General features: G+C 46.1%; 1 long non-coding RNA gene across 1 annotated transcript; it reads right to left on the bottom strand.

Annotated features, from left to right (window-relative positions):
* Window positions 1-487: 487 nt before the first annotated feature.
* On the bottom strand, window positions 488-23,130 carry LOC127059025 (uncharacterized). Its single transcript, XR_007776524.1, has 3 exons — window positions 23,079-23,130; window positions 20,916-21,048; window positions 488-617 (listed from the first exon to the last, which is right to left on the bottom strand). It is a non-coding gene; the product is annotated as an uncharacterized LOC127059025 (long non-coding RNA).
* Between the last annotated feature and the right edge of the window lie 1,620 nt (window positions 23,131-24,750).

Here is a 24,750-nt window from a genome sequence, read left to right as displayed (position 1 = left end):
TTTACTGTTGGTGAGAAGCGCTGGCTTGACAGCCTTGAAGAACGGAACCCTCAGTTTATGTCCATAATGGAGACAGAACAGGCAGCAGCAATACAAGCTTCTCCGCATCACCCTATCAATGTACCTCAACCCTGACCTGGAAGCAGCTTCCCTAGGGCTGAAAGGGAGTTCATTCTCCGTGTCCATTCAGTACAATACTTACCCTCCAGACTGAGACTGCACTCTAGTGCCATTCTGGGACGGGTTTTGTGATCTAGGCAATTTGTATTCTGAAGTGCACTGATATCACCTCACATTTTAAACCCAGTAGGTTACCAATAGCCTTCAGAATGAAGCCATTACCAGACTGGGCCAGATTTGAATCAACAACCTTGAAAGTCTCCACATTCCATTAACAATCCCTCTGCCATCCAGCCTCTCTCAGACATTTTATTTTTTTAAATATCAACTCAAATATGTCCAAATAGCACCAGGTACTTACCTTCTCAGCATGGCCAAGGAGATATGGCACCAGCATGGGAGCTGGGAGACCTGGAGTCTAATTCTTGGTTCTGCCACTGATTTGCTGGGTGACCTTGGGCAAATCACATTACTGCTCCATGCCTCAATTTCCCCAACTGTAAAATTAGCATAATAATAATGTGTAAAGTCCATTGAGATCTATGGATAAAATATAAGCAAAGCATTATTTTTGTGGATTGCACACTCTTCAGGTGCTTGGAAATCACCTACCATACTACAAGAGCTACTACGGCCGAAAGAGTGAATAGCAGTAATATGTATTCGTTTATTATTCTATGAACTGGAAAAATATACTTCTGTTTCAGATATATTGCTGGATATCTGACAAATCTTGTGCTCAGAAGCAACACCAATCAGGAATTACATTCAGTTCAAAAATTATTTTGCATTGTTCACGGTTATCTAGGAGACACACAAACATAAGGCTGCATCACCCAGCGTCCTTGAGAATATTCCTGTGGTTTGGTCTGAAACTGTGTATACCATGAAAATACATCGCGTGATTTCTGGATATAATATTGTCTCGCACATGCTCCTATCTATGGGAGGGGTTTAATTTTCTTATTTAAAAAGAATGGAGGAAGCATTGATTTCATGTGTGTTTACATTGGCTCTGTGCAATCCTTTCCCCCCTGTCCTTAAAGATCATATAATATTTGTCCTAAAGCAATACGGGCTGACGCAGCATACACAGTTCTGCGACTAAACAAGGAGGGTCCTTCATATGTCACTGCTGTCAACTTAGAACAAAAACTGAGATGAATGAGAAAAAATAAATAAATCTTTTGTTTTCAAAGCTAAATAGCCAAAAATGCAGCAAGAAAAGTTCCATAAAGGCTTAGCTTTCAGCAACACATAGTGGAAACAAAGCTGATTCCTTCTCTTGCTGTGCCCCCTGACCTCTGAGTTTTATATGTCACTGCCTAGAAGGCCTCCAGTCACGGCAGCCTCTGTGTATGGCTTTCCCAGGACTTTCAAGGTTTTCCTTGGGGGCTGTTTGGGGAGGGGGGGGGAGGAAAGGGTTTTAGCACCAGCCTCAGATTTAAAATAGCAGGGGGAGTTTACTTATTAATATTCATGAGGAGGGAACAGTCTGCTTTTTGTTACCATTGCCATTTCTCATGCAAGGTGCGTTTAAAGGGAGGAATACATTTAGAAACATATCCGACTATCACAACCACCACCACCTTTAGAGATATAGAAAGGCAGGAACCTAAGCAAAGCTCAAATGGTAAATATTTAACAGGGAAAGAACTTGCCTCCCTTTCTGTCCTCTCTTTCCCTGTATATATTAAGCTCATTATTTCATTTTAACAAGGGGAACTGTGTTTCCCCAAAATCTCCACTCCCATTGAATCTCTGGGCCAAAGTGGATAGTTCACACACATGCCTATAAATCCCCTCCACCACTGGCACAATGGATTGTGTTCCTTTGTTTGCTTGGTTTTTAAAGTCACTACTGAATATTCACTTTGTAGCTGGGAAAACTTTAGTTCTATTTGTTGAGACAGCACTTACAGGGACTGATTCTGTATTCACTGACATAAACATGAGTCAGGAGTAATTCCACTGAAGTCAATAGATTTACACTAGTGTAAAGCTGGAGTAAAAAAAAGAAGAATCAGTAAAGCAAAAACTTTCAAAAGTAGCCTCTGATTTGGGATGTCTTCATTTTTGGACACCCAACTTGAGAAACCTAGTGTCTGATTTTTATAGGTGGTGAGCACCCATATCTTCCTTTGACTTCATTAATGGCATTCAACACCTTGGAAAATCAGGCTAGGGTTCTCATGTTGAGCACCCAAAAATCGGTGACCACTTCTGAAAATTTTAGCCAGTGATGCAAAGCCTTTCAAAATGAAGAGAAGCAAAGGATGTCTTGATTCTGAGCTTCCACCCAGCAAGTGGGCAAGTATCACTGCTATCAGATATTATTTGTGCATTTCAGTAGTAGCTGATTTAAGAGAGACATCACAGTACACAAGTTCATACCTGAGCTCAGAACTGGGCCAGTGAGAGACTGAGAGAACTTTAAATGTCTAAGAACTAAGAAATGTTCTCCTGGTCGCTTCTCCCCATAAAAAAAGAGGCACTTTACACACATGGGGGCATTTTCAGAAGGGTTTAACTGATTTAGAGTAGTTATCAACTATCAAACTGGGAAGGTGTATCTGGGGTGGGGCCCTCAAGGGTCAGCCCTGGATCCGGTACTAATCAATATTTTCTTTAATGACTTGGATAATGGAGTGGAGAGTATACTTATAAAACATGAGGATGACACCAAACTGAGAAGAATTGCAAGGACTTTGGAGGACAAAATCAGAATTCAAAAAACCTTGACAAATTGGAGAATTGGTTAGAAATCAACAAGATGAAAGCCAATGAAGACAAGTGCAAAGAACTGCACTTAGAAAGAAAAAGTCAAACACACACTACTGCAGAAGGAGGACTAACTGGCTGGGTGGTAGCACTGCTGAAAAGGATCTGAGGGTAATAGTGGATCACAAATGAATGAGAGTCAACAATGTAATGCAGTTGCGAAAAAGGCTAATATCGTTCTGGGATGTATTAGCAGGAGTATTGTAAGACATGAAAAGTAAGTGTCCTGTTCTACTCGGCATTGGTGAGGCCCTATCTGGAGTACTGTATCCAGTTCTGGGTGCCACACTTTTGGAAATATGTAAACAAATTGGAAAGAGTCCAAAGGACAACAAAGAAAGGAAGAAAGAAAGAAAGAAAACCTGACCTATGAGCAAACGTTAAACAAAACTGGGCATGTTAAGTCTTGAGAAAAGAAGACTGAGGCAGGAACCTGATAACAGCCTCCAATACATTAATATCAAAAAGTGGACTGTGATCAGCTGTTCTCCATGTTCACTGAAGATAGGACAAGAAGTAATGGACTTAATCTGAGGGAAGGGAAATTACAAAAATCTTTCTAACTATCAAGGTAGTTAAGTTCCAGACAGGCTTTCAAGAGAGATTGTGGAATCTGGGTCATTAGAGGTTTTTAAGAGTAGGTTGCACAAATCCCTGTCGGGGATGGCCTAGGTTTACTTGATACTGCTCCAGTGCCAGGGCAAGACGTGATGACTCCTCAAGGTCACTTTCAGCCCTACAGTTCTATGATTTTATACTTAAGAAGCACAAATCCCACTGAACACCAGAGAGACCTGTGCTTCTAAACCCAAGTCTGGAAACTTGTGTCAGTGTAATAATGTTGGCTAGGGATTTGATTTTCTTATACTGTTTCTATACCAAAAAGCCCTCATAGACATTAAGACCAGAAGGCATCATCGTGAACATCTTCTAGTCTGATGTCCGGCACATTGCAGGCCACAGAACCTCACCCAGTCACTCTTGTAATAAACCCATAGGCCCTAGCATAGAAGCTGTTATACCAGCAAAAAAGTGCCTTTAATTGCACAGTTTGTTTTATTTTTGTTGTTGGAAATGGTATAAGCTATAACAGTAAAAGCACATTTTTGCCAGTAGAAGCTGCATCTACACAAGGAGGGCTTTGACCTGGTCTAGGGTAGATGAGCCCTAAATCGCAGTGCATTTGAAAATCCCACCACTAATCTCAGCACTGGGATTTTTTTATTTCCTTGAAGAGTCACAAATAAAAGTGAACCATTTTTTTTCTAGATTGCAGCTCACTGTGTCCCTGCCACAACCCTGAGGACCTATCTTACAGGACTTTCTTCACAGCCCATCAGTGGTACTACTCCGCCTCCTGGGACCAAATCCTGAGGGCCCTCACTCATACAGAAGCAAGCTGCATGATGGTTTAGCCAATCCAGAGGCTAGGCAGAATGGCCTTGTGAGGGGTGAAAGATGGCTCAGACACTCTGTCGACAGGGAACAAGGAACTCTGCTGGGCCCCTGCAGAGTCTGGTCCTTCTCTCCTACATGCAGTGAAGATGGAGGTTATTGCTACTGAGAGTCTCTGGGGAGCAGCTTGCGGTAGATACGGAGTGGCAGTCCAGGGACCTGGCACTCAGAAACAGCCCACCAGGAACAGGAGTGCAAGGGGAAAGGTTGGAAAGGGAAAGGCTTGTACACCCCCAAACACTTCACTTCCTCTGGGTGGTGGGCATCTCCAGACCTGATGGACCTGTGCCAGCTGACAGAGCCAGCGCTGATGCTGCATGAGAAAGCCGACAGAACAGTTGTGCAGCCCTCTTAATGTCTCCTCAGATGTCACTCATTCAGGGTGCCCCAAACACCACCCCATGCTGGCATCAGGCCCCCCAGCAACTCCTGCTGTCAGCCATGCCAGTGTGGTGCAGTGGAGTTAATGCCTCCACCACCTGGAGAAAAGGTCATGGCTGGGCAGCCTCAGAGCGTCTCTGCTGACACTGCCACGGTGGGCCTGTCCTCCCCGAATTTGCTTGCCATGCCTTGGGTGTGGATCCCAGCGGTCCACAGAGCTGTGATTGCTCACCTTTGGAGCAGCAGAGTCAGGATTTTTCTTCTAGAGTGGGTCAATGTTGAGCAGTAATTAAAATAATTGGAAACAGGAGCATGAGCTCTCATCACATCAGCCAAGGTGGAGGAAGAGCTGTGGGGAGCACTGCTTTCCCAAGCCAGGGTAAGGAAGCTATGCCCCACCCCCAAGCCCTGGCTTAACCTCTGCTGTTGAGTGACACCAAGCATTTCCAATCCTACCCCCGCCTCGAGTACCACGTACCACGTCTGCAGCTCTCCTGCTTTGAAGAGCTATGCCTGATGCTGATCCTACTGTGAATGCAGCGCATGACCCGTATTAAGCAGGTAGGACAAGAAAACCTGCATCTTTCTGCCTTTAGGGACCTCCTCAAAACACCTTGAAAATATTTTCCATACTGTTTGAGGTTGTGGAACTGTCAGTGGGAGTACAGAGAGCATTAGATGGGTGGTTATTGATTTGTTCTAGTTTTATTAAATTAAGTTCATTCAGATGCTTCCTTCTCCACATTGAAATACCTATTCTGAACACTGCCTTGTGGGGGAGGAGGGACGGAAGGGAACTTGAAAGGTGAAACATTTATCTAAAGAAACCTGTGATATGAAAATGGACTCCATAAAAATATATATATTATTTATATCACTCATATATTCTTTTGGGGTATAGTATTTCCAGCAACTTAAATTCTGGAAAAAATTGGAGTTGTGTGTATGTGATATTTCTAATGACAAAACATACATATACATGAAAATATGAAGAGAATAAAAATGAGGCTACCAAGGGACTTTTTCCTTTTGTCAAGCAAAGAGGGGAAAGGACATTTATATCATCAGCCTCGTTCTGTGACCCTGAGAGTTGAGAATTATGTTCTTTGTAACCTATACCCACAGAGTAATGACAGGCACATTAAGTGCCTGAAGTCACATGATGACCAGGCAAGACCTTTTATCCTTCCCAATTCCTGTGTTTAGACACCACTGGAGCAAAACAGATTTAAAGAAAATTTTATACATGAAAATGAAAGTTGTGAGAATTAAGGGTGGTCAGCATCTCAGAGAAGGTGCACAGGACCTTACAGAGTTGACGAGCTGTTAACTGTTTTGAACTGATTAAAGGGGAAGGGAGGAAATCTCGGTTGACACCTATTTTCAGTCACAGGTTGTTTTCCTGGTATAAACAGGTCTAAATAGGAAATCTGCTAGTATCACCACAATGAGAGTCTGAAGAACACAGGGCTAAACAGCATTCTTTCTGGGCCCAATTCTGATCTTACTCCGATGTAAATCAGAAGTAACTTCACCCAAATTGTACATCTGTGTACAACGGGTGTGAGATCAGAGTGAGACATTCTCCCTGTTTGTATGATATTGTAATGAATGGTTCTGTTTGCATGTCACTATTTCCCCTACTTACAGTTAAAATAACTGTAGCCTGTGCTCTAATTGGGGGTGAGGAGTTTAAAACAAAAATTCTACTGTTTTTCAAGTGACAGCGAGAGGTAAGGGTATGATTCTGTCATCTACGCCCTTCCACACACACGCCACCAATTCCAACACTGTCTGTAGCAGATTTCATTTTTGAGATATATGTAGTTTTCCCATGAAGATGAGATGAATAAAAGAGCTTATTTTCCCCCCAACACAGTGTTCAAAAGCACATGGGTAGGTTAAAATTTGCAGTTCTTTCTCCTCTCTGGCATTGGATATATTTTGAGTCAAGATGCATTTGTGTCTGAATCAGACTTTTTTTTTTATTCGTTAATTGAAACTGTCTCTCTCTATCTATCCCCCCTCCATTCTCCACCCAATGAATCAGTAATTTCAGTAACAAGAGAATCTGGCTAAACAAGTTTCTAATTCAAACGCCATCTTATGGACAAAGAACTCTTTGAAAATGGTTTCCATCTTCTGGCTCCTTGAGATGGAGTGGAAAGTTGCGTTTTTACTGTTGATGGAATTCATCTGTCCCTCAACTCTGTCAAATCTCGAGTGCTGTACAGTAAGAGAATGTGGAGTTCAGTGAAGGGGAGGAGGGGTGGGGGGAAGGCCCTCTGTTATCCGAGTCCAAGTCAAGCAATTTCCTGCCAATTAACATACGGCTGCTGCTAACATTTCTCCCAAGAACAAAGCTCCAGCTAAGGGGGAATTTTATACCAGTTGATACAAGGTTATCAATAAAAGCTGCCCTTGCTAAAGTCCCGGTCTTGCTCCCATGGAAATAAGTGATTTCAGTGCAAGCAGTATTGGGCCCTAGTAAGCCAAGCTTACTTTGACTGCTGACATTAAATGATTGATAGAAAACTCCCATTTTATAACAGAAGACTTCAAAAGCAGCTTCTAAACTTGCACTGACCATTTATCACATCTGTGTTCACACTGGTGTAATTAACTTGGAAGGTCCACATACAAACTACATTTGCATTCACAAATAGTCTCATTGAGTACACGGCAGGGTGTTGTGAGGCCAAATTAAATAATGTTGAGATCCTTGCTATAGAAATGCCAAGGATTATTAGACTATGATAATAAAACTAAAAACCAGCTAGGAATCTTTGAGACTTCTTTCTGCAAACAAGTGTATTCAATTAACTTAATTATACAGTGAACCAATGTACTGGGAGGCCTGAGTGAAATGTAGGACTTGGGAATCAGAATAATAGATACTTGTTATTATAACTATGTCGGACATTTTATATCCTGAGATTAGACTCTTTTCCTTTCCTCTTCTGAATCTTGTAGCTTCTTTGAGGAGGCTGGTGGGAAGAGGTTAAAGGTCACATCGAGCTGCCAGTAAGAGTGAAAAATGGTGGATCCTGCTTCTGAGCTTTGGACTATGAGTTCCATTATTTCCCTTTGTAATGGTGATACCTTCCCATGGAAGGATTGAATGTTGCAAATTAGCGTTCTGACTTATCTTTCTAATAACCTCTTCAGGTGTAACAGCAAGCCAGCTGTTGGTAAGAACAAAAGAAGCGGCTTGCCAGTGTCCAGCTTCAGGCATCTGTTACAAATGCCTGTAGAACAGTAAAGGGCCTGATTTGTTTTTAAGTGAATAAACAAAAAGGTCTTTCCCTCCTTCCAGAAGAAACAAGGATCATACCAACTTCACTTCAGCCCTGCACAATAATGATGGTGAAAATCTCAATTTCAAGAACAGAAACTTCAGCAACGAACTGCTTGTCCACATAATTCGGTGAACCTTAGAGAAAATGTTACATACAAACGGAGCTCAGAGGGAAGAGATTACGAATTATTCAAAAATCAGAGAGAGAGAGAGAGAGAGAGATGAGCTTAAAATACACTCTTGGCTCTGAATTTGGGGAAGCTGACTTCTATGGGGGCTGGGCCTGAGAAAAGATTGAATAAAGACTGCAGGATTTGGCCCTTAATGTCCACAATGCTCTTCCTATATACACATAAAAACTCCCATTGATGGGAGTGGACGATTTTATCCACAGATGCACAGGGATTGACTCTGCAACCTTCACGCATGTTGACGAGAACTTTCACAAGAAATCCAATCGGTACTTTAATTTCTCATGTTTTCTCTGAATAGCCCTTTGTAAACCTTACACTGAAATCTGATTCCTCAGCAAAATTTTCTTTCCTCATCTCACAGCCAGGCTGCTTGATTATTGTAGGATATTGCTCCTGGGGACTGGGATTCTGCCATTTGGGGGGAATTTTTTTTGTTTTGATAAAATAATTGTTGACATTAGAAAAAGAAATCTCTCATATAAAGGATTACATGGACTTTGCAAACCAACAGAAGGAACAGAAGACAAGTCACGTTTTGGGATGACAGATCTGGGACTTGATTTTTAGTAAGCTATGCAAGTGGTATTGGTGCATGTGCTTAGGATCTGATGTAATTCCCATTGAAGTCAATGAAAAAAGGCTTTCACTGACTTCATTTGAACTGGATCAGGCCCTTATTGCATGTGCACATACAGCATAAAGATTTGTGCAAGCACATGGCCAGACAGGTTCCTATCAAGCCACATGTGGACATAATCCCTGGGCACTGCATGTGGACATCCACCATGAAGCAGATGTTCAAAAGAGCTCAGCATGTTGGGTACTGAGCACTTCTTCGGAAATCTGGTCCATAATTACATGCCTAAATGGGAGCTGAGCTCTTGAATATCTGCCCCTATTATGAGATTATGACTTTACAGTTGAAAAACATAACCATCTGACATCAAAGTGTGACATATGACTGGGTGGCCACCTGGAGAGCTTTTTAAATTTCTTATATATGGCATATTGAGGGGATTTACAAAGATTCAGAATAATGATTTGATGTTCTTAAATAAAAAGCACTACAATGTATCCCCAAAATTTTGTGTATGCAAAATGTAGTCCTTCAGTATACATCCTCTCTACATTATGTGTTTATAGAGTGCAAGCTCATGCCCATATCACAAGTACAGAACCGATCACCAAACGAGGCATTTTCTTTCTTTTTCTCTTTATAGGAACATATCAATTACTAAGAGCTAAATTCTGCTCAAGATGACCTATATTTACTACATTATTATAGTGTATAGTCTCTGGCAGGTTGCTCTCAGGAGAGAAGGATGTTGCATATTATAGATGGGTATTATGCTATGGGTTTATGTTATGGATTTCAATAGTGCTATTTCAGTGACAGAGGGCATTAGAGTGATAGTACTGTGAAACTCTTGTTAAAAATTATTTACTTGAGGAGAAAAATACCCTCCTTTTCCCTTTGGTTTCCAGGAGCTGCTCACATTATCTTATTAAGTTGCATACAACTACTTAAATTGGGTGAAATTCATGAGTACTTCTTGATAACTAGCAAGACTATGAAAACAGACCTGTAGAGATTACCATTCAACTTTTACACAGGGAGCTCCCCCCTCGGAAAATGTAATTAAGAGAGCTAAATTATTAATATCTATTTTACACAAAGATGAGAAAGAAAACTAGAATCTTGCCTTGTTCCAATCAATTGGAAAAAATCATTCTTTAATAAGAGGGTGGAGATCAAGATGCATGCTTTGACTTTCTCATTGGAAGGGATTCTCCAATAATCAGTTCTCCATCCCGTTCCATGTTTTTCTGGTGTGCAGGTCCACACCGACAACTACCTCTTCCCCTCAGCTCACACAGAGGAAAATCCAATAAACAAAAGACCCTACTTCTATAGCAGGGGTAGCCAACCTGTGGCTCCCTGTAAAGGCACCGACTCTGGGGCTGGAGCTACAGGTGCCAACTTTCCAATGTGCCAAGGGGTGCTCCCTGATCAACCCCTGGCTCTGCCACAGGCCCTGCACCCACTCCACCCCTTCCCCCTTCCCCTGAGCCTGCCGTGCCCTCACTCCTCCCCCTCCCCAGAGCTTCCTTCATGCCACAGAACAGCTGATCGGGAGGTGCGGGGAAGGAGGGGAGGCGCTTATCCGCAGGACTGCTGGTGGGTAGGAGGTGCTGGGAGTGGTGGAGGGCAGCTGGGAAGCTGATGAGTGGCTGCTGACGTATTACTGAGGCTCTTTGGCAATGTACATTGGTAAATTCTGGCTCCTTCTCAGGTTCAAGTTGGCCGCCCCTGTTCTACAGCATTATACCTAAAGGCAATTATTAGGCAGGAACTCTAATAGCTGAGAGGGGTCAACTGCAAGAGAAGAAAATGTTATGATGACAGAGGGAGACTAAACAATGATGAATGTGTGAAACTGTGCAGTGTTTAATGTTTGGGGAGCTGGAGAGGGGAAGGCAACATTCTTTTCTATCCCTGCCATTGTCTAGAGAAGTTTTTGCCCTGAATCGTATTTGTTTACCTTTATCATGATGATGATATTAACATGCTGCACTTCTATACCAGGTTCCAGGCAAGGAGCTCAAAGTGCTTTAGGTGAGTGTCAGCAGCCACATTTCACAGTTGTGATGTTTCAGAGCATACAGACAGAGAAGTTGACAGAAGCATGAATACTCTTGCAGGAAGGTTTCAGTATAACACTACTTGATTTACTCATGGACTCATTGACTTTAAGGCCGAAAGGGACCACAGTGATCATCTAGTCTGACCTGCTGCACATCGCAGGCCTCACCCATCCACCCCTGTAATAGACCCCGAACCTCTGGCTGAGTTAGTGAGGTCCTCAAATCATGATGTAAAGACTTCAAGTTACAGAGAATCCACCATTTACAGTAGTTTAAACTTGCAAGTGACCTGTATCCCATGCAGTAGTGGAAGGTGAAAACCCCCAGGTAGGGTGACCAGGTGTCCAATACCTGGTGGAAAAGAGATCCTGGCAGCTCCAGTCAGCACTGCTGACCGGGCTGTTGACTGTCCAGTTTGCGGAGCCATGCAGCAGGGCTGGCAGGCACCATGTAGCTTCCAGGAAGCAGCTGGCATGTCTCCCTTCAGCTCCTATGCCTGGGGCAGCCAGGGGGCTCTGCGCACTGCTCCCGCCCCAAGCGCCACCCCCACAGCTCCCATTGGCTGGGAACTGTGACCAGCGGGAACTGCAGGGGCAGAGCCCGCGGACAGGGTAGCGTGCAAAGCCGCCCAGCCATGCCTTCGCGTAGGAGCCAGAGAGGACATGCCGCTGCTTCCTTGAGCTGCTTGAGGTAAGTGCGACTTGGAGCCTGCAGCCCTGTCCTCCTCCCAGGCCCCAACACCCTGCTCCAGCCCTGATCCTCATCATGCCCTCCAAACACCTCAGTCCCAGTCTGGAGCACCCTCCTGCACCCCAAATGCCTCATCCCCAGCCCTACCCCAAAGCCCGCACCCCCCAGACAGAGCCCTCACTCCCTCCCACACAACCCAACTCTGTGCCTCAGTCCTGATCCCACTCCCGCCCTCTGAACCCCTCAGTTCCAGCTGAGAGCATCCTCCTGCACCCCAAACCTTTCATCCCCAGCCCCACCCCAGAGCCTGCACCCCCAGACAGAGCCCTCACCCCCCCCATACCCCAACCCCCTGCCCCAGCCCTGATTCACCCTCCTACCCTCCGAACCCCTCAGCCCCAGCCGAGAGCACCCTCCTGCACCTCAAACCCTTCATCCCCAGCCCCACCCCAGAGCCTGCACCCCCAGACAGAGCCCTCACCCCCCCATGCCCCAACCCCCTGCCCCAGCCCTGATTCCCCCTCCTACCCTCCGAACCCCTCAGCCCCAGCCGAGAGCACCCTCCTGCACCTCAAACCCTTCATCCCCAGCCCCACCCCAGAGCCTGCACCCCCAGACAGAGCGCTCAACCCCCGCACTCCAACCCTCTGCCCCACCCCAGAGCCCCCTCCCACCCTCTGAACCCTGAGCCCCAGCCCAGAGCACCCTCCTGCACCCCAAACCCCTCATCCCTGGCCCCATATCAGAGCCCTCACAACCCCCCACCACAAGCCCCTGCCCCAGCCCAGAACTCCATCTTGCACCCTAAACCCCCATTTCTGGCCCCACCCAGAACCCACACCCCCAGCCCGGAGCCCATACCTCCTCTCACAACCCAATCTCCTGCCTCAGCCCAGAGCCCCCTCCCATACTTCAAACCCTTCGGTCCAAGCCCAGATCACCCCCCTACACCCCAAACCCCTCATCCCCAGCCCCACCCCAGAGTCTGCACTCCCAGCCGGAGCCATCACTCCCCTGCACCCCAGCCCCTGAGCCAGCCCGGTGAAAATGAGTGAGTGAGTGAGGGTGAGGAGAACAAGCAACAGGAGGGGTGGGATGGAGTGAAAAGGGATGGGGCCTCGGAGACTGGGTGGGGCATGGATGGGGCCTCGGAGGAGGGGCAGAACAGGGTGGTGCAAGAGTGTTTGGTTTTGTGCCAGTAGAAAGTTGGCACAACTTAGGGTCTCTGTCAATGTCACCTGGGGGGAAATTCCTTCCCAACTCCAAATATGGCATTCAGTTAAACCCTGAGCATGTGGGTGAGACCGACCAGCCAGACACCCAGGAAAGAATTCTCTGTAGTAATTCAAATCCCTCCCCATCTGGTGTCCCATCTCAAGCCATTGGAGAAATTTGTTGCTAACAGTCTCAGATCAGCTACATGCCATTGTAGGCAGTCTCATCATACTATCCCCTTCATAAATTCTATCAAGCTCAGTCTTATACCCACTGAGATTTTTTGCCCTCACTGATCCTCTTGGGACACTGATCCGGAACATCACTCTTCTGATGGTTAGAAACCTAATTTCAAGCCTAAACTTGTTGATGGCCAGCAGTTTATATCCATTTGTTATTGTGCCAACATTGGTGCTTAACTTAAATAACTCCTCTCCTTCCTTGGTATTTATCCCTCAGATGTATTTATAGACAGCAATCATATCTCCCTTCAGCCTTCTTTTAGTCAGGCTAAACAAGCCACACTCCTTCAGTCTCCTCTTGTACGGTAGGTTTTCCATTCCTCTGATCATCCTAGTAGCCCTTCTCTGCACCTGTTCCAGTTTGAATTCATCTTTCTTAAACATGAGAGACCGGATTGCACCCAATATTCCAGATGAGGCCTCACCAGTGCCTTGTATAATGGCAATAACACTTCCCTATTTCTACTAAATACCTCATCCGATGCATCATAGGATTGCATTAGCCTTTTTTCACGCCACATCACATTGGCAACTCATCGTAATCCCGTGATCAACCAATACAGCCAGGTCTTTCTCTTCCTCTGTCACTTCCAACTGATACATCCCCAGCTTATAGCAAAAATTCTTGTTGTCAGTCCCTAAGTGCATGACCTTGCACTTTGCACTGTTAAATTTCATCCTATTGCTATTACTCCAGTTTTCAAGGTCCTCCAAATCTTCTTGTATGATATTCCTGTCCTCCTCCATATTGGCAATACCTCACACCTTTATGTCATCTGCAAATTTTATTAGCACACTCCCACTTTTTATGCAAAGGTCATGAATGAAAATGTTAAATAAGATTAGTGCCAAAACCAGTCCCTGAGAAACTCCACCAGAAACCTCCCTCCAGCCTGACAGTACACCTTTCAGTATGACACACTGTGGTCCCGCCTTTAACCAGTTCCTTATCCACCTTGTAATTCTCATATTAATTCCCATCTTCTCCAATTTAACGAATAATTTCCCATGTGGAACTGTATCAAATGTCTTACCGAAATCCAGGTAGATTAGATCTACAGCATTTCCTTTATCTGAAATATCAGTTATCTTTTTGATCTGGCATGATCTACCTTTTATAAAACCATGTAATATTTTATGCCAATTTACCTCTATGTCCTTAACTACCTTCTCTTTCAAAATTTGTTCCAAGACCTTGCATATCATTGAAGTCAAACTACCAGGCCTGTAGTTTCCTAGATCAATGGTTCTCAAACTAGGGCCGCTGCTTGTTCAGAGAAAGCCCCTGGCAGGCCGGGTCGGTTTGTTTACCTGCCGTGTCCGCTCCAGGCCAATGGGAGCTGCAGGAAGGGCGGCCAGCACATCTCTCAGCCCGCGCCCCTTCCTGCAGCCCCCATTGGCCTGGAGCAACAAAGGCACAATGAATCCCATCTTGCTTTAAGCTGACTCTTAACAGAATGACTCTGCTGTCATGCTTTGTTACACAGGACTCAAGCCTGCAAGCAGGGCCAGCAAACTCCAATTCACCCCACCCTATGGCAATAACTTGCAATTCCAACACAGTCTTCAACACAAGATAAAAGTGAGGTGCTGTGGTCACAGAGGTAGGGAACCGGGACTAGAAGCCAGTTCTTTTTACACCCAGTTCTGGACTTTAGCCACAAGACTAATCTTCCTCTCTTGTCTCAGACAGCAAATACACATCTATTAGTATCACAGAATTATCCAGCCTTTCAAAAAATCCAGCTGTAGCATTTGCCTCTAACTTCCTGCAATAGTGAATTCCACAGACAGTCCATATGCTACACAATCATTTAGAATAACAGGAAATTCTTCTTTAGCGTATTTCCTTTTATTAGTTCTACATATTTTGGCCTTGAATCATCCCCGCTAGTCTAAGGGGGCTCAATTTGTGCACACACCCCCCTGCCAGTGGAGCAGCTAAGCCAATCAATGCATTCCTTCCAGGAGACAGCAGGGTGCAGGTTCCAGGTAGCTTGCATCATTGCACCCCAACTCCAAGCAAACTTGCCACCTGCAGCCTGGGTTCTGCCGTTAGGGTGAATCCGGCCCACTGGCTTTTATTCCACTGAATATCGCCAAATTCTCAGTACAATTTTCAGCAGAGCTTTGATACCACAATCAAGTCTCTTCCAACCGCTTCTCATCCCTATGCTAAATGGCTGAGATTCTGTCCCACAGCACAGATCACACAACACTATCCCTGAGCTTCCTAATTCTGGGATGCTCTGTGGGCCAGTGCGGCCTCCCTGTGTAACTTAGCAGGCCTGGGTCAGCACAGCTCTGAGTAACAGCAACTTCCTGGGCTGCCTATGGCTTGCAAAGCAAGACAGAATGTTCATAGCAATGTGCATTACAGCTTCGCCTCCTGCTCTGGGGCAATTCTTCCCCAGCCCCTTGCAAGACATTTACAGCCCCAGTATCCTGCTGACATTGTGTATAGGGCCAGGGAGAATGACCCCACCCAATAAGTCTAGTGTCTCCATTCTCTCATTACATTTCATCTTCTGTGTGACTCTTCACATGCTAAAGTGAGCATAAGCACTTTGATCTCAGCCTGCTCCAGCCTCTCAGCTGTTTCCCTCCATCCTTTAAAATAAAAACACACAACTCAAGCAAATGATTCTACTTGTTGCTCTATAAAACTAGAGTCCCAACGAGGAAGGCACAAGTGTAGCTCATCAGGAGGCAGGGTATGAGGGGCATGTTGTGTGCCTAAAGCACTGGCCAATCTGTTCAAGAACTGTTTACTTAGACCAGGGGTTCTCAGACTGGGTGTTGGGACCCCTCAGAGGGTCTCAAGCTTATTACATGGGGGGTTGTGAGCTGTCAGCCTCCACCCGAAACTCCGGTTCGCGTCCAGCATTTATAATGGTGTTAAATATATTTTAAAAGTGTTTTTAATGTATAAGGGGGGGTCACACTCAGAAGCTTGCTGTATGAAAGGGTCACCAGTACAAAAGTTTGAGAACCACTGACTTAGACCATGTCAGTGATGAGGCAAAGTTTACTACTTTTTGATGCCAGATGTGGCCTAGTTAAGTTTACAGTGAACAGGTGAGCAAATCACAATAGCCCTCCCCCTAACTAGCATTCCTGTTGGCACTCAGCAGAGGTGCGCAGGAATCAGGGGTGGCTCTACGTTTTTTGCCACCCCAAGCGCAGCAGTCAGGTAGCCTTTGGTGGCATTTCTGCAGGAGACCCGCTAGGGACGCGGATTCTGCGGCGTTTCTGCGGGTGATCTGCCGGTCCCGTGGCTTCGGCGTACCTGCCGCTGAAGTCGCGGGATCGGCTGACCTCCCGCAGGCATGCCACAGAACGCTGGCTGACTGCCGCCCTCACAGTGACCAGCAGGCCACCCCCCATGGCTTGTCGCCCCAGGCACGCGCTTGCTGCACTGGTGCCTACAGCCACCCCTGGCAGGAATCAATGGTCATGGGTGTGGAACTATCCCCTAAACCCCAGAGGTAGCCCACTGAAGTCAAGACTGACGTACATCCCTGCGGCAACATGCTGCCGTACTCTGCTTGTGAACAGAGGGTTTACTTTTCAGTGCTGCAAATCTAGTACCTTTCACTAACACTATATACACCTTCAGTCATGACACCCTTTAAAGCAAATTACCAGGACAAAGAGGACACACATTTCATTCTCCTAAAATCTGTCTCTGAATGCTTTTCATTTGGTGGCTCTGAACAGAAAGAATTTTTTTTTTTAAGTTTTTACGTTGTGTTGAAAAGTAAAATGTTGCTGCATCTGATTTTTGGTGGACATCATATATGATTGCCAAGGTGAAGAAATGTTTAAAAACACAACTAACCTTTTCTATCTTCCCTCTCCCTGCAAAAATAACTCAAAAACCTGTTAAAAAAAATAAAGTGCAACTCTTTTAATCATCATCAGTAGTGCTTTAACCTCACAGGAAAGAGAAGAGGACGGAAGGATTCTAAGAAATCCAGGCAGGTTAAAGGTCATCATCCTTGCTCTTGGGATAAATCACGTCATCTCTCCTCAAGTACAAACAGGCATTTAATATATACACCCTGTCACACTGAACATACATGCTTCCTCTCTGTCACTATGTAAAAACACACCAGGTTTACATTTTTAAATGGAGATAGGGACAGCAGCAGGAGGAGAGCAAATAAATAGGCAAAAGTAAAAGGACAGAGAAAACAAAGGCAGTTTGTAAAAATGACAGAATGATTGACCTAACCTGGAAATGTTTGCCGGCTATGTAGTTAAAATTCTTATATGAAATGTATCAGAAGGCTATTCTTGTGGAGGTCTTATTAGGACTATTGGGAGTCTGTTTGTCAACACTGCAGACTTTTTTTTCAGCTCTTCTTGGCCTGTGCAAAAAGACATTATCACTCGGCACTTTAGCTGCCCCGATCAGCAGGAGCAGCGCCAGGGTTTCTGGCGCCCTAGGCGGATGGCCATTTCGCCGCCCCCCGCGGCCCCAGTGGACTTACCGCAGTCATGCCGGTGGACGGTCCGCTGCTGGAAAGGCTCCGGTGGAGCTGCTGCAGTGATGCCAGCGGGCAGTCCGCTGGTCTAAAGGCTCCGGTGGACCTGCCGCAGGCGTGACTGCAGTAGGTCCACCGGAGCCTTTAGACCAGCACACCGTCTGCCGAAATGACTGCGGCAGCTTCACTGGAGCCTTTCCAGCAGCGGATCGTCCACCGGCATCACTGCGGTAAGTCCACCGGACCCGCGTGCCGCCCCCCCCAGCAAAATAGCGCCCCCCCCAAATACTGGCGCCCTAGGCCATTGCCTAGGTTGCCTAAATGGTAGCGCTGGCCCTGCCGATCAGTAAAAGAATGGCTGAGGGAACCTTATTATTTTACTACTTTTGGGGAGAGAAACTATATATATGCTCATTGGCAAGAGTGGAAGAAACATTTTGTGCCCATGCACGGAACCTCGTGCAAGCAGCTCGGTTCCATCAGTCCCATAGCAGCAGGCTGGGTGACCTGACCATGGATGCTGTGACATTCCCCTGGTGTTCTCTGGACTGGCGATCTGCCAGGCCACTCCAATCCTCGACTCTGAGAGCCAGCCTTACCCTGCTCTGCTGTGAGAACACCCACTCCTGGGCTGTTCATGCACAGCCTCTAGCCCAGAGGTGGGCAAAGTACAGCCCGTGGGCCATATCCGGCCTGCATGACCATCCTGCCTGCTCCTGAGCTCCCAGCTGGAGAGTCTTGCCCCCGGCCCCTCCCCCGCAGCCCTCCTCCCCTGCAGCTCAGCTCATGGCACCCCCAGGCAGCTCAGCCCTGGTGCACCCCCCGCAAGCAGAGGGCAGGGAGAGCAGGGAGGGAGGCTCATCCCCAGCCTCAGGGGAGCAGGCGGGAGGTGCGGGTGGCAGGAGTGTGGCGAAGGCAGCCGGAGGAGTCAGAAGGAGCACTGGGCAGCCGCGCAGCCGGCTGGAGAGAAACTGTGCTTTAAGGGGGAAAACATCGCTTCTCTCCAGCTGCCCGGCTGCCCCTGCTCCTCCTGAGTCCTTCGCCCATGTTTGCAGGGCCACATTCCAAAAGGGGTTGGGGGGGTTGGATAGGGGATGAGGTCCCAGAGGGGCAGTTGGGGCAGGGGGTCCTGGGAGGGGGCAGTCAGGGGACAGGGGGTTGGATAGGGGGTGGGATCATGGGGGGGCAGTCAGGGGACAGGGTGGAGAGTCAGATAGGGGGTGGGAGTCCCGGGGGGCCTGTCAGGGGCAGGGATGTGGATAGGGGTCAGGGGGGCAGTCAGGGAACTGGGAGCAGGAGGGTTGGATGGGGGTGGAGTCCTAGAGGTGGTTAGGGGCTGGGGGTCCCAGGAGGGAGTGGTTAGGGGATAAGGAGCGGGGGGGTTGGATGAGTCAGGGGTTCTGAAGGGGGCAGTCAGGAGGTGGGAAGTGGGAGGGGGCGGAGGCCAGGCTGTTTGGGGAGGCACAGCCTTCCCTACCCAGCCCTCCATACCATTTTGCAATCCCGATGTGGCCCTTCGGCCAAAAAGTTTGCCCACCCCTGTTCTAGCATGTAAGCCGCCCCTTGGATTGTGCAATTGAATGACACTAGCCAATATCTCTGGCCCCAGACGCAATCCTAGGAACCTCTGTCCTGCAGTGTCCAGTTATGCTTGCTGGACGCTGCAAGCTTATATAAGCTTGTCAATTTCACAAAGAAATAGATAAGTACCAGGCTTGTTATCCCAAGGGGAGTCTCTGACATGCTTCAAACCAATCGCACTGCTTTAGGTAGAATAAACAAACAGATTTATTAACTACAAAGATAGATTTTAAGCGATTATAAGTGATGGGCAAAAAGTCAGAGTGGTTCCAAAAGACAAGAAAATATAAGCACACAGTCAAAACTCTCAACCCTATTAGACTTGGCAACATCTAGGTTAAGCAGTTTTCCTCACCCCACTGGATATTACAGTCCTTAATATACAGACTTGTTCCTTAAACCTGGGCCAATCTCCTGTGTTGGAGTCTTGTCTTCTTCTCAGTGTCTTGGGTGAGGGCAAGAGAAGGGCCCAGTATGTGTCCACTCTGTCTGTTTTATACCCCCAGTCCACGTGCTTGGAAAGCACAGGTCCAGGCATGTCTGGGGGGCATTGCTGTGTCTCTCCAAGCAAAGTTGAGCAATACCCCTGGTGTGGCCTCACGCAGATGAGTCACTGCATTATAGCTCCCTCGCTGGACAATGGCTGTTGATGGGTTCTTTGACACCGTGCCTGGGCGTTGGTTACTTTCCTTGCTGTTGCTTCTGGGCAGCTAATATCTGGCTGATTTCCCCAATTTACAGCATGTTTTAGTGGCCACCATACAACACAATTCTCTTAACTTCATATGCATTAACGATACATATATATGGATAGAGAAATGACTTGCAGCAGATCATAACCTTTCCCCTGATACCTTACAAGCCCTGCTTTATGTGTAAGATCATGATTATATGAAAATGAGGAATATGGGGATTACAATATGCTCCCCCAAGGTACAGAATATCACAGACGCCCCACAAACACATGCTCCATTGAGGGAAAATGAGTCAGCTAAAGGGACACTGAACACATTTCTGTCTGAACATTTTTACCTACTATAGGTTGCTTGCTGTAGAGTTAGTTTTGCTGCTTTGTTATGGCCAGTTGCCTGCTCCTCACACACAGGTCAAGGGGCTGCTCATACATATTCCCCCAGACCCTGAGGAGGGCGTTACCAGGAACACAGCAGCAGAGCTGCAGCGGCCTCAATTTGGGACCCGGAAGGGTCGTCTTTTCCTTAAAAGCCCCTGCATGAAGCTGAGGTGCAACAGCAGCTGGTGGGTATGCATGGGACTGGGGGAACCCCTTGTTCGCCTCCAACAAGGCCCCTGCATGGAACTGTGGGGTGGAGAGAAGAGACAGGAAGACACTTCATTCCACAAACCTCTACATGGGGCTGGTGAAAACTGCTCTCCTGGTCAGGGCCAGGCCCTAATGAGAGCTGGACAGGCAGGGACGGCTCTAGGCATTTTGCCGCCCCAAGCATGGCAGGCAGGCTACCTTCGACGGCTTGCCTGCGAGAGGTCCCCGGTCCCGCGGATTAGACAGCAGCCTGCGGGAGGTCCGCCAAAGCCGCGGGACCAGCGGCCCCTCCCCAGGCATGCTGCCAAAGGCAGCCTGCCTGCCGCCCTCGCGGCGACCGGCAAAGCGCCACCTGCGGCTTGCCGCTCCAAGAATGCGCTTGGCGTGCAGGTGCCTGGAGCCGCCCCTGTGGACAAGGGAACCCAAGGGAGCCCTGTTCTTCACTCCTCAGACTCCAGCTGCAGGAAGGAGCAAGCTTTTCATTCCCTAAGGATCCCTCTTCAAGTCCCAGGGAGGAGGTTAGAGGCTGGGAGGCCTTACCTCAGTTATGCTGCTGCTGCTAAGGAAGAGGCAGGCCAATAGTGTGCATGCTGGGTGGTAGAAAGTCATTGCCCAAGCACGTATGATGGGGTTGATCTCAGGCTCCCTCCCTCTTGCTGAAAGATCCTGTAAGCTGCAGAGAAACAGAAAAAAACCTATAAAATTTCTCTTAAACGGAATTTCAAAATTAAAAAAACCCAACACATACACAACCCTCAGGACTAGAATTTAAAGGGTAAACTATCAGAAATCAGGATCTGTAAAAACTGAATAGTTAAAAAAAAATAAGTTGACAATGTTCCATGGAAGTATGAAAGTGCCTTAATAATCACATTACTCACCACCTACAGCATCCTCAAGCCCATCCTATGTACATAAAGGTGTGATTATGAGTGGACAGGAGCTGGTGACATTTGCACAGGGAACTGCAAAAAAACTGTTTCACAGGCCTGCCTAAAAACGCTTAGGAAGGCTCTGCTAAGGCAGGGGCTCTTTAGACTTTCTCTGACTTAACTGACTGTGATAAAAGCATTTCAAAATATAAACCAGCTGTTACACTCTTCTTGCTCACTTTAGGCTCAGATCTGTATGATCTATAATGCACTCCTAGCAGTATTCTTAAAGTTGCAGTAAAACTGAACACCATTTGGGAAAAGTGATAGGCTGCCTGCATGCATCAAGAAAAGAAAGCTATTGTGCAAGTATGAAAAGTGGGAGGAAAATTTCAGAGTCAGATTGGCAGGGAGACACTGACAATGAAGAAAGCTTACAGGGTGCACTAAGGGCTCATCTCTAGAACTGATTTTTGCACAAGTATAGCTGCACCAGTGTAGCCACACACATCCCATGTAGATGCCTGCCTCCTCAGGCCAGAGTAAGTCCAGCTTGGCATAGCTGCTGATGAGCTACACAGGGTTTGCATCTGTGTAGCTACACCAGGCAAAAAATTCCAATCTAGACAAGCTCTGAGTTTTCCTGCTACCACCTCCACAATGACTCAGGAGTCAGGGCAGCAGGCTTACATAGATGGCCAGTACTTGGCACAGTTAAGTTCTCACGCCACCAATGAATACTACAGTTGCTACAGTGATTAGGCTTTATCAAATCCTGGCAAGTAGCAGCACAACCCTTGTCAATTCACAAATTATCTTGTAGGGGAAGATAGCTTCGTATTTCATATTATTTTGAAATGCACATTGCAGTGGAAGGAGGACACAATTCTGTTTATTTAGGGCCTGATTTTCAGAAGTGCTGAACAGCCTCAGTTCCACAGAGGTCAATGGCATCTGTGTCTGGGTGACATCTCTGTAAATCATTTGTAAATGGTTTAATAACCATTATTTGTGAAGATAAAATAAGAGGATTAACCAACCAAAAGAGAAAAGCATACATTCCCCTAGGTAGGCTTCATTAATTCCTTTGGGAGGGAGAAAAATCAATTAAAATATTGGTTTAGGTTCCAGATCAGAGTGTGGAAACAGAACAGTGGCTTTTTTGTTTGAGAGAGTGAATGATAAAGTGAGATCAATCCACTTTCCAGTTTGATTTCATTTGTTCATCAGTTTGTATTGAATATACTTAAAAATGCCAGCACAAGAGCTTGTTTTTTGCAGACATTTTGCAATTCTACGAGGAACAGAAATGCACTGGTAAGGTTAGAGGGGCTACATTCACGGTAATCTCTCTATCTAATTTGTGTGTGCTATTTTTAATATCATCAAGCACTCAAATGTTACAGGGATAGGTGATAGAGAAATGGCCAATCTTAGAACTGTATATATTGATAAATGACACTGATGTCAATCAACATGCTACTGTGTACATTTTAACCAGATGAATGGCACACAATTCTGTACAATAGAAAAACGATTAAAATGTGAATGGGTAAAGCAAACAGAATGGATAGAAAATGCCATATATTTCTTTATATCTGACTTATCTTATTTAATCTTTACATAAAGTATGAGGAGCTGGATCTAAACACAAAAATGTTCTCAAGATTCCTTTCACCTGGGCATATTAGTTGGAGGAAATGAATGATCCTTGGGGACAGTTCCTCAGAAGAAAGGAAGTGTTTGATGAATGAGGATACAGAGATCTCAAAGTAGCTGTGTCATGCCTCAGCAAGGGCTTCCACAAAGAAGACTGATGGTAGTTACTTACTGCCTTTACAGATGTGGGAGGATATTCAGGCATCTGTGGGACACTGTGCTCTTGAAAAAAAAAAAGGAATTCATCAGAAGCTATTGGAGTAAACCAGATGTAATATATTCAGTTGTTTAAGTGCTATAAATCAAAGTTTTATGTTAAAACAAAGATGGGATGGAAAGGATGTTTTTATGTACTGGGAATTACACACACACAATCTGAATCTGATCTCTCTGACAACAATTCTAGACTTTCGATTTCACTGTCACTCAGGGACAAAATTAGTGAATAAAGGAAAAAAAGAGAGGGAAGGTATATAGACAAACAGAAACACGGCAAAAAAGGGACAGAGTAAGCTAATAAATAAAACAAGAGCCTGATGGGAAGAGATCCTTTGTCAGAATATAAATATTTCCGTTCCCCTTTTATCTTTAATGTGGTGTGTGGAGTTTATTAAAGAGAAGTGTTGCTGTCCCTGGAGCTCATCCACATAGCCGCCCAGGGAGCTGAATTCAAGGCTACTAGCATAGCCGCTCATTTATAAACTCTTCCCTGCTGGAAACAAATGTAATGTACGAAGTAATGAAAGGAGAAGAGGGAATCCATTGTGGTCATTAGAATTCTTATCTTGATGGGCCTGGTGTGGCATTTGTTAATCGTTGGGCTAAACCAACAGAAGCCTAAATAGGACTGTCTGCTCCCCTGGCACTTGAATTCCAGGGAAAGCCGACATTACAGATATATTTCAAGTATTAAATTGTCTCTTTTATGAGACGTGAACAATGCCCCAATTTACGACAAAGCCAAATTTTATTTTCTAGATAATGAAAGTAGGGGAGGAGAAAAGCCCCAAAAAGTGTTGGAGCCTTGATTCCCCACTTGTGTTACTTAGCAGCCCTCCTCATAGACCACACCTTGCAGTCCAGTGTACCAGGTAAATTATTCCTTTTTAACTACTGTTCAGCAAAGACTGGTCCTAACTGCGAGGAGGAATTTACCTTCTCCCCGGTGTTTCTCTGAGTCCTGAACATAGAAAGGGAAGACACTGAAACATGAAACAAAATTAAGAAGAAAGCAGCCTTCCCCTGGCTTCAGTCTGTCAGAGATCTGGTTTCCAATAATGACTTGGTTTCTATTTCCAGCTCTGGCACCGGCACCTCTTTGCTGCCCCTTCAAGATGTTCAACCATATGGCTGCACAAAGCTAAACCATCAGTCAAAGCTTCCAAGTCAGGAAGGGGGTATCATTTTAAATGGCTGCCAGGAGAGTCTTTCCTTCTGTTTCCCTTGCTTGAGCTGTCACAGATACAGGTGTCAAGTTAACCTGGTTCCTTTACTGCCTCTTCATCTCCCCCAACAGACAATGAATAGGGAGTCAGGGGATGGGGAGGGGGGATACTTGGCATTTCCTCTACTCAGATCTTAAGTTGAAAAATATGAAAAGAATTCATTGTTGGTGCTTTCTGAATCCCCACCCCACTGTAGCCCCCTGAGGCTGACCAAATGAACTCCACAGGCCTGATTACGCAGCTGCTATCACGCTGCCAGCAGCTAACTCGCACTGATGTCAATGGGCATTTCTGATATGACGTGGCTGCCTAAGTTGGACTCGCGGTAGCTTGGTTTTGTTTCTGTCTGGGGGGGGGGGGGAGAAGGGAAGGGGTGTATTTATTTTCACTTTTATATTT

The sequence above is a fragment of the Gopherus flavomarginatus genome, chromosome 10 (genome assembly GCF_025201925.1).
Source record: "Gopherus flavomarginatus isolate rGopFla2 chromosome 10, rGopFla2.mat.asm, whole genome shotgun sequence".
NCBI lineage: Eukaryota > Metazoa > Chordata > Testudines > Testudinidae > Gopherus > Gopherus flavomarginatus.
Note: the sequence above shows the minus strand (reverse complement) of the source record. Positions and strands in the feature narration are given on the sequence as shown.